We start from the raw sequence: 8,742 nt of genomic DNA on the forward strand, positions 1-8,742 counted from the left end.
GTAGCAGGATAAAAGCGCACCATCTAGGCCTTGAGAGACTGGCGTTACCTTACCCATCTCCGTGTTTTTCTTCCCAGCAGGACCTATCCAATTTAAGGCAACGACTTATTGTAAATAAGTTAATTGTGGACAATTCCATTTCTCTTGAAAAGACACTAATTTTGGCAGATCTTCTTGCAACTAGGGCCTACTTATGATCTAGCACATGAGACTGGAAAGCCAGTCTGTTGATGGGTTTGCTTCTGGGAAACATTCTTTCCCCCTCCTTGATTAAGGGAGGATCCTTTGGGTCACAGGGATCCCGCGTCTTTCCTTGAATGGGAAGGGCTACATCACAGTGACCGTGAGATATGGAGCGTGAGGCCCAAACGCCCATAACCAGAGATGACACAGTAGAAAATGAGAAAGAGCCTAGATTTTAAAAGCATTAGGGAACCACTGCTCCCACCAAAGACCTAATAGCAGACTTTTTGTTATGCGAGACAATTGGGTATCCTTATTGTTAAAACCCCTGTGAGCCTTGATTTCTGTTGCTTGATTTCCGTCAAAAATACACCCTAAGCAAAAATCAATTTCCGGTCAAGGTTAGGTATAATCTGTGGGAGGCAGCTGCCCATACCTGGAGTCAGAGTCCCATGCCAGAGTCGGGAAATAAGCCCAGGCAGAAGCATTTCAGTAGCTGCTCAAAGATCAGGCAGAAGACAGGAGGAAGAGTGAGGAGGCAGTAACAGCTTTCCAGGAGAAGGCATGAAAATGAGACAAAGGACTAAAAAGGCTTCAAGTTTATCACTTGACATTCTAGTAGGGGAGTCTTTACTACGGAAATGGAAAAGATTTTTTTTTCCCCAAAAACTGAAGTCAATAAATTACAGGCATCACCAAAACCTTCTTCACGTACCCAACTACTTCTCTTGCTCATGTTCTCTCCTCATCTTGAAGGCTCTGTCTTTGACCCTGTGTCCTGCCCCATGGCATCACCCCAGAGGAACCTGTATTTCAGGTCCTACGAACCCCTGTGGTGCCCCCCTCTGGCTCCTGGTAACTACGGGCCCAGGCCCCTCTGACGTCACTGATGCTCACTCCAAGTAAGCTTCTGAGTCTGCTGGGATTCTGAAAGCCACATTAGCATAAGATTCTGGCATCTGGGACTGGTTTCTGGAAAACATCAAGAAAGGCAAGACATACTGTATCTCCTCATACTCTGGTTCTCACTCTCTCTCGAACGCTTAAGGAAATTAAAAAGAACCTCTTGGTGTATATAGCACATTGGCACATCAAAGTCCCCCAAGGAAAATATTTGAATTTCTTCCATCTATTTTCCTCTCCTGTTCTTTATGCCTCTCAATGAGAAGAAAGGTAGAGCTTACATTTTATGTCAACACAAAAGGCCTCCGTTTGTGTGCATTACTTATTAAAGTATTCAGCGATTCAATGTCAAGGTATGTATTATACATACTTTTTTTTTTCTAGGCCATTATCAGCTTTCTTACAACACTATTATTCTTCAGCCCAGCTAATGCTTCTGTCAAAGATTTAGCAACAAGCATGGAAAATGTCAAACAGTGGGGAAGAAACCTAGCTCTTTCCACAACCACACAAAAAGCCCGAGTTGTCTTTTATGGAAAAGCAGCATAATTCCGCTATGAACACCAATGGGTGTTTTATCAAGGGATGGGAGAGTGGGGTAGTTTATTTGTTTCTCTCTGCACACCTGAGTCCATTTCCTCTGAATGCATTTCCTTTCTTCTCTTGCCGATATACTTAATAAAATGGGGCCTGTGTTGTTATCATTTTACCCTCTCTTCCCAGGAGGTATCTGGCTTAGAACGTGACAGAAATCAGCCAAGGGAGTCAGTCCTGTTCTGTCTGCAGAGCAGTGTGATAAGATTTAAGGAGCACTAAAAGGCTTCTCTGGAGAAAAATATTTTCCCAACCTGCTTACCAGGGTGCCTGAAATTACAACCCTTCTGCTTTAAGGCACTGAGAGCCTCCATTAAAATGCAAATACGTGAGGTGAGTTATTTTATCAAACTATCACATCTTAGCTTGAATTAGTTTACGGCTTAATTCAAAAATCCCGAAGTGACGGGACACAGGGCTGTTTGGTTTGAATGTGAGCAAAGATGATACAAAGGTTTAGGGTTTACAATGTGTGTGGCCTACGAAGCAGGGCTGAAGAGCAGAACAAGTGAGAAAACAAGGCACAGTCTGACGGCACCGAAAGTGAAGTCCAAGGTGAATCCAGAAGGGCAGGTGCTCTCAGCAACCCTGGCTGAGCCACAGGCTGGCCCGTGTGGTCGAGAAGCTGCGATCCTCCCAGTTCAAAGGAACTCAAGGAAGGGTCGATGGGCATGTGGCTTCTCTCCTCTCCCCCACCTCCCGCCTTTCAGTGGCGTCCTGTCCTCGTGGGATTTACCCACCATTGCTTCCCTGTCTGGCTGTGCTCAGGACTCTCACCCACTCCCTCCCCAGCTGTCTCTGAGGCTGCGTAAAGCCCGTGGTGGACACTACCAGTGCCCTCCAGGACTTCTGCACCTCTCCCTTGGTCTTGGCCATATGACTGACCTGGGCCAATGAAATAGTAACAAAAATGGTCCGTGTCCCTTCCAGGGTGACGCGTGGGCGAGCGGGCTCATGATTCTCCAGGTGCACTTCCTCTGCCATGGTGAGCTCTGAGGCGTGGTGAACTCCCGTAAAGGTGCTACAAGGCCAGAGCAGCCAAGAATGGTGGACACAGAGAACAACCAACCGCCTGGAAACGTGCTCAGACTCGCCGATGACCGTAACTGAGCAGGAATACGCTTCGGTCGTGTTAGACCCCTGATGCTTTGGGGGTACCGCCTCCTTATCACCGAATCTCCCCTGACGGACCCTTCCCCCACAGAAAGCACCTCAGGAAATATCGTCAGGCCCTCCCCATCACCATACACTTCTCATTCAACAAATAGTTACTGAGCACCTATTACGTGCCAGATGCTATTTTAGGTACCAGGGATTTCGTAGTAATAGTCAAAACAAAGTCTTTGGGTTCATGAAGATTGCATTCCAGTCAAGGCAGAAAGATTATAAATAACTATCTGTTAGGATTAGCTTCAGTTGAGTGTAACAGAAAACCCGAATAATATCAGCTTAACCAAGTTGTAGGTCTAGTTTGTCTCACATCAAATAAATCTGGAAGTTGGCACCCCAAGACTCATGCCATCAGGGCCCAGACACCTTCTGTCTTTCTGACCCACCATTCTTAGCACCTGGCCTCCACTTACGGAGCATCTGGTCTTCCAGAATAGCTGCCACAGCCCCATGCATTTTACCTACATTCCAGCAGGAAGAAAGAGAAACGAGAAAAGGGAAGAGGAAGTGTCTTCCAGCAGAGGCAGGCCTCGTCAGACGGCTGTCCCTGAGGGTCCAGTCCGTAGGTAATACGTACAACTCATTGGCTACTTTTACCTTCGAGGGAGGCCAGTAGGGAAATACAATCCCACGTGGATAGATTTTTGCCACCCAAAAAACAGGCTTCTGTTAGTCAAGAAGAGAATAACTGAGTCGGCAGTTACCAGTCTCTGCCTTCATAGATAAGTAAGGATTTAAAGTAGCGGCAGGTATTCTGAAGAGGAAAAAAATGTGATTAAAAAACTGGAAATGGTGTCGCTTTATCCAGGGTCGGGGAGAAGGCAAGATGGCAGGGGAACGGTGAAAAGAAGTCCTCCGTGGAGACAGCTGGGCGAGAGAAACCCAGGCAGGGGGAAGAAGGAGTGTCCAGGATTGCTGGAACCGCAAGGAACAGAGTTCCCCCGTGAGGGGAGCGGAGTAAGTGAGGGGACGTGGTTGGAGAGGAGGTCAGAGAGGCAGGGAGAAGCCAGGTCACGGAGCCCCCTGTGAATTTCCTTCCAAGTGTGTTGGGAGGCAAGCGGAGGGACAAGCGGAAGGTGACATTACCTGAGTCCTCCTTAATCCTGTCATCTGGGAGCTACACATTGGAAACTGGTTGGTAGAGGGATAAGCATGGTGCTGGCCACCACGCACACATCCCGACAAGAGATCATGGCGCTGTACCCACCGTAGGACCGATACGCAGTGCGGAGGATGCTACAGTAGCAGCAGCCATGAGTGTTTGCTGCTACCAGCAGCAAGCATGAATTTTTGTTAAACCCCATTGGCCTGGATGCATAACTTTTCTTCCAGAATTTAGCTGCTCATCTGCAGGCTCAGAGAAAGTTGTTTTTTTTCAGGATTAGAGTCTTGCTCTCAGAGTGTGATTGACTGGGAACAAGGGGAGGTTGTCGAGACGAATCACGGAAAGGGGGGGCCACTGGGCTCCCAGCAGGATGGGGAGGGACGGACCACGGAGACTGAGGGTGTGAAACACCCCCGCCCGCCCCGCTCAGAGTCAGCCACTTCGCTCCCGCCTGCAGCTATTGCCCGGCTTCTTCCTCTGCCTGGCTTCTGTGGATGGAAACAGTGCTGGTCTCTCCGCCCAGGACCGGCTGACCAATACCGCTGGGCCTCTCTCCCACCACCCTCGGCCCCACACTCTCCTGCCCACTGGTTGGGCCTGCCCAGAGCTCACCCAACTCAAGTGTTGGGCTCCCAAGTATGTCAGAAGGAAGATCGATCTATCTGTCTATCTATCTAGATCTATCACCACATACACTCCAGCTGTTAAGGGCAAGGGCCAAAGGCAGGCCGTGGGGTTCCAGCCAAGCTCCTTCACCATCCAGCTGTGTCACTATGAAAAAAAATCACTCAGCTTCTTTGTGCCTCAATGTCTTCATCTGTGAAATGGACCTACCTCGTAGGTCAAATCCAATAAAAATCAAATGACTTACTGACAATCACGCAGACGATACGCAGCGCACTAACTCCCGACTGAAACTATTCAACGTTATTATTTATCCTTTTCCAGAATGACTCAGAGCGACTCTCTCCCCGCCCACGACCCCTGCTCCCCACAGCCTCCCTTTATCTACGTTCCCTGACTCCCCTTGTGCGTACGTTCACAACACGGAATGTGCTCTTACAACGGGCCGTGCTGGTCTCTAACTGTCGGCGTTCCTCAATCCAGCACTTGAGTCCGCGCTGATTACTGTAGACCGATACATGAAATCGCGCCCATCCTAATTCTCCATGTGCGCGCCTCGCTCCTCTCTCCGAATCCTGGAGGAGATTCCCGCAGGCCCGGCATACCCGCCTCCCACACCTTTATGGTGGACGGGGCAGGTTAGACACCAGGGGCAGAAGGACTAGGGGACCGGGAGGGGCCTTCAGTCTGGAGAACTCCCTCGATCCTGTGCACTGGGAAACCTGAGGGTCCCAATTCCCAACCTGGGAATGCTTGGAACGGGAGTGACATGCATCTCTAGTTAAGCCCCCGCTTCTCTGGGCAGGGCCTGTGCTATCCGGGGGAGAACACGTAGGGCATCATCTTCCTAAACATCTCCAAAATGCCTCAAGAAGGAGTCCGACTTGGTCAAGATTAAAAGCTACAACTTCAGCCTCATCCTCAGGCCTCTTGGGCCATCGAGGAGAACTGGCTCTCGAAACAAATAAAACTCCTCCAGAACCCCCGCCGACGGCCTCTCCTGCCACAAAGAGGAAACGCTGTGAGCAGAGCTTAGGGGCTCACTGGGAAGCTGCCCTGCCCGCAACCCTTCCCGGGGCTTTAGGTGGCCGCCTTAGCGGAGGACGGAGCCACACGCGGCCAGAGGAAGGACTTCTGCAACGCAGAGCAGTGTGGTTGCCCACCGGGACCTCTCTACGTCCCCCGAAGGCAGCTAATAGAGGAGCAGAGGGGAGCATCAAGAACCAGAAGGGAGGGACAAGGGAGGGAGAGAGTCGGAGCGGGAGCACTGCCGTCAGAGGTAAGAGGAGAGGCGTCTGCAGCTGATGCCGTGTGCAAGGGGAGGTCCTTTATAACGTGGTTCTCCGCCTTACCTTACATCTAAATCAACGGTGGGGGCGGGGGGCTGTTAAAACCCAGATTCCCAAGCCTCCCCTCCAGAGCTTCTGATTCAGTAGGCCTGGGTAGGGTCTGGGAATCTGCATTCCCGGTAAACTCACAGGTGATACAGATGCTGGTCCAGACACCCACTTTGAGACGCGCCGCCCTCCGGAATCAGAAAGAAGCAAGGGCACAGGTGTCGGACCGTGGAAAGCCCGGGCCCCTTCTAAGGAGAGAAAGTACATTGGTGTGACGGGACCAAAGGAGGTGGGAGATGTTCCCACGGCAAAGACACGGCGGTTGGGGGGTGGGATGCAGGGGGCGAATCCCGTCCGCTCGGAGGCACTTTGGAAATGTACAGCCTTGGGTTAGGCTGCGGTCAGATGGCCAGCGTGAGGATTGGGTAGTCCCTGGGTACAGCTGTGGGAGAAATAACAGCAAAAGGCCCCGGGACATCACCTCGACCTCTCTTTTTAAAATGGTCTCAGTTGGGGTGCCTGGGTCCCTCCGTTGGTTAAGTGTCTGACTCTCGATTTCAGCCGAGGTCATGATCCCAGGGTCCTGGGATCGAGCCGCACGTCACGCTCCCCGCTCAGCTTTCCGCCCAGCTTTCTCCCTCGCTTTCTGCCCCTCCCCCTTGCTTGCACTCTCGCTCACTCTCCTTCTCAAATAAATAAAATACATTTTTTAAAGAATGAAATAAAATAATAAAATGCGTTCAGTGATGGAAATCAAGGAAGGAGACAGAGAGGGGGAGAAAGGGGTACAGAGGTGACAGCCCAGCAGGACAGATCAAAGACTCGGCATCGTCCCGGTGCTAGCCTTGTCGTCCCTCCAGCATCGCAAACCCTTCTGACCTTGCCTTGTTGAAGGGAAGGTGTCAGTGCTGATCATGAGCCGTCCCCATGCCCACTGGCTGCCCTTCCCTGTTCAGCCAGACCCTGCCAACTACACTTCTCGGGCTCCTTTGCCAACTGGCTTCTGGTTAATTTCTGCCGGAGAGAGGCACTGGCAGGAGCCTGGACGGCGGAGAGCAGCTCCTCTCCCGCTCCCTCCCCATCTCTGCCTTCTGCAGCCTCTCGCCAGACTTGTGCTTCCGGGTCCCACCGGGCACCTGGGTCCTGGGGTCTGACCACAGCCCCTCTCTCCTCTTCAGCCCCAGCAGCCTGGGCTGCTGCTCATCTGTGCATCGACCCACCAGCCCACTGGGCTCTTAAGCTTTCCCAGCACCTCACAATGACGTCCCAGGAGAATTCCCTCTATTGAACTGGCTGGCGCAGGCTCTGTGGTCCTGGCCGGTCCCGACAACTGATAAACACGTCATGATACTACATCACTTTCTCTCCCCCGAACCCATTTCAGTCTTCAGAATCCCATTCAGGTTGGGATTATCCAAGCTGATATTAACAAAAGCTTCCATTTAAAAATTAGGGGGTAATGTAATTTTAAAAAGAAGGGTTCATGAAGATAAAGGCTGAAATAAATAAATTGTAAATCATAAAGCAGGAGAAAGATAAATTCGTTCGAACGCTGGTTTTTTTAAATAAGACTTCTAAAATAAACTTTTGAAAAATATAATAAAGGGAACATTTTTAATTAAAAATGAGAAAGGAGATAAGATAAAATATAGAAAATTGATTTTTGTCCTCCAAATCCAAAGAGGATATTGTTGGCTAATAAATGGAAATCTTCTATGAAATAAATAATTTCTAGAAAAGTAGAGATTCCTAAAAATAACTCAAGAAATATAAATCTAAACAGAATAATAACCAAGGAAGAAGTTGAGGAAATGATCAGATAACAACCTAAAAAATGTAGTTGGTCCCAGCATTTTCACAGGAATAATTTTCATACTTTTCAGAAAGATCATTTGGATGTTGTGTAAAACATCCAGAGTGCAAAACGAGATAAGAGTACCTTCATGTCCATTAGGCAAGCAGGATCTTCTTCCTAAAGCCCGATAAAGGTAAAACACACAAAAAGAAAATTATAGTCCCCTTCCCAAGTGAATATAAATAGGAAAAACTTAAATAAAACCATCACCTCTAAAAAGGAACTGGTTTTACTGTACTAATTCGGGTCTTTAGAGGGAAGATAAGTTCTAAGTTCTCGCAGTAACGATTTCACTGAGATAGAATTCTTACGCCATAAAAAATAAGGAACACCTTACACATGTGTCATCCTAACACAGGGTCCAGGCTAATCTCTGAATCGCTCCTATGTTAGCATATGTGCTGCGAAAGCAAGCACAAGGGATGATAACTCTGTAAGTTAGGTCGGAAGAAATTACAAAGGACGGACAGTTTGCTCGCTGTAGAAATAAATAACCATTTGGTAAAGCTAGAACTAAAATTGAAGGGAAAGTATCATCTGGAGAAAACATTCGCAGCAAATAGAAAACAGGGTTCGTGTCTCCGTTATGGAAAGAGCTTCTGTACACTGACACCGAAAACTTAAATCCCTAGTATGTGAACTGGCAAAGAACTGAAGGAGACTATTCATGAAAACAGAGAGGATATTCGTAAACAAGCATGTGGGGAAATGTTCCGCTCGGCTTGCAATCTGAGAAATGCCCACTCAAATGATGTTGTAGCATCCTACACCCGCCACCTCTGAGAAATTTCAGAAATCACTCGGTATGACAACACTGTGGCAGAACCAGTCCCCGCACACAGCGTTGGTAGCCACATCCGCTGGCACCACCTCTTGGTGATCCATCTCGGGAACCGTCTTGAAATGTCACAATGTATCCCTTTCCCCTAAGAGATTTATAAAGAATAAAAACTAAAGGTACATAAGGTGTT

At 48.9% G+C, this 8,742-nt stretch overlaps 1 pseudogene; it reads right to left on the reverse strand.

Annotated features, from left to right (window-relative positions):
* Positions 1-8,088: 8,088 nt before the first annotated feature.
* Positions 8,089-8,188, reverse strand: LOC131820221 (U6 spliceosomal RNA; annotated as a pseudogene).
* Positions 8,189-8,742: the final 554 nt, after the last annotated feature.

This window comes from Mustela lutreola, chromosome 17, assembly GCF_030435805.1.
Source record: "Mustela lutreola isolate mMusLut2 chromosome 17, mMusLut2.pri, whole genome shotgun sequence".
Taxonomy (NCBI): domain Eukaryota; kingdom Metazoa; phylum Chordata; class Mammalia; order Carnivora; family Mustelidae; genus Mustela; species Mustela lutreola.